At 55.7% G+C, this 1227-nt stretch overlaps 1 protein-coding gene across 1 annotated transcript in view; it reads right to left on the bottom strand.

The window, feature by feature from the left end:
• Window positions 1–1227, bottom strand: part of LOC103595529 (aryl hydrocarbon receptor repressor-like) — a 104374-nt gene that overhangs the window by 46493 nt on the left and 56654 nt on the right. The window lies entirely within an intron of this gene.

The following is a 1227-nucleotide window of genomic DNA, read 5'->3' as shown; positions in this document are numbered from 1 at the left end:
GATGGGCAGCTGACCCTGAGCCCAGCCTCGGAAAGTCACACCCAGAGGGTAGCTCCAAAAACATCCACACGTTGTGGGGCACAGGACTTGGACACTTAGCAGCAGGTAACGGGGAGGCCCACCCAGCACTGTATGCTTCCAGGGTGCAGGGGCCCAGGGCTCAGGGGAGCTGCTCAGGAGCAGACTGTCAGGCCAGGGCTACCTCAGGGGCGTCAGAGCACAGGCCTGTTGGGCAGAGACGTCAGGACAGTCCACGTAGCCGCAGCAGCCACCTCTGGGGACGGGGACGGTCTGCCAGGTGCTACAGTGCCACACGACGCCGGTCTGTGGGGGAGAAGCCCCCACCTCCAGGCAGGGGCGGCGGAAGGGTTCACAGGCCGGGCACGGGTGAAACACCCCACGGAGGCCTGGGCACCGTGCACACGCTTCTGCGTTTTATAGCTCAGCAGGAAAGTGTAAAAAGGATTTTACGATTCTAATTTTGAACAGGTCTAAGAAAAAGAGCAATGCCAATTATCTTCTTCTGCCAAGAATAAACACTGGCACAGGTTCTTCAGCTCTGATTTTATTGGCGCTGAGAGTAAGAACGATTTTAAAGGGAAAATATAGAATTAGCTTTCTCCGATATCGTCATAAGTAACGAAGTATGGAAGCATTTTCTCCACTATAAGTACATGTCCGAAAGGACACCATGTGACAGCCACACTGTTCCAGGCTGAACTGGAAAGACACCTGAAGCTGCTTGAAGAACAGGAAGCATTAGGGAAAAACACAACTGTGCTTCTGAGTGGGAGCCCCGGACACCCCCGATCCTGAGAGTTTTTGTGGGGATTAAACACGACCCCAGTAAGCTGCAAGAATGCCATTCCTCACATAGTTTAACTTTTTTAAGAAGGACATGATTTATAAGTTTACTGATCCTCACCAGAGCCCAAACCCCTCGACAAAGGCAGAGGCCTCAGAGAACCTGCCCTCCTGTCCCCCACCTGAGTCCCAGCCCCTCGCCCGTACTGGGCCCCTCTGTGCTCCGGGCCCCCTCCCAGGTGCTGCAGGGAAACTGAGGAGCTAGAAGCGATGCCAGGAGCTCACAGCGAGGCTGATGCAGAGCAGAGCAGAACAGAGCTCACGGGGGCAGAGGCCCCCTCCCACCATGCACAGAAGGACGGGAAGATGCAGAGCGAGCAAAGGTGACATCGGAGGGCCAAGAGAGGCACAGCACGGGCTGGG

Source organism: Galeopterus variegatus, unplaced genomic scaffold (genome assembly GCF_000696425.1).
Source record: "Galeopterus variegatus unplaced genomic scaffold, G_variegatus-3.0.2 Scaffold1788, whole genome shotgun sequence".
NCBI lineage: Eukaryota > Metazoa > Chordata > Mammalia > Dermoptera > Cynocephalidae > Galeopterus > Galeopterus variegatus.
This window is presented reverse-complemented; position numbering and strand designations above follow the sequence as displayed.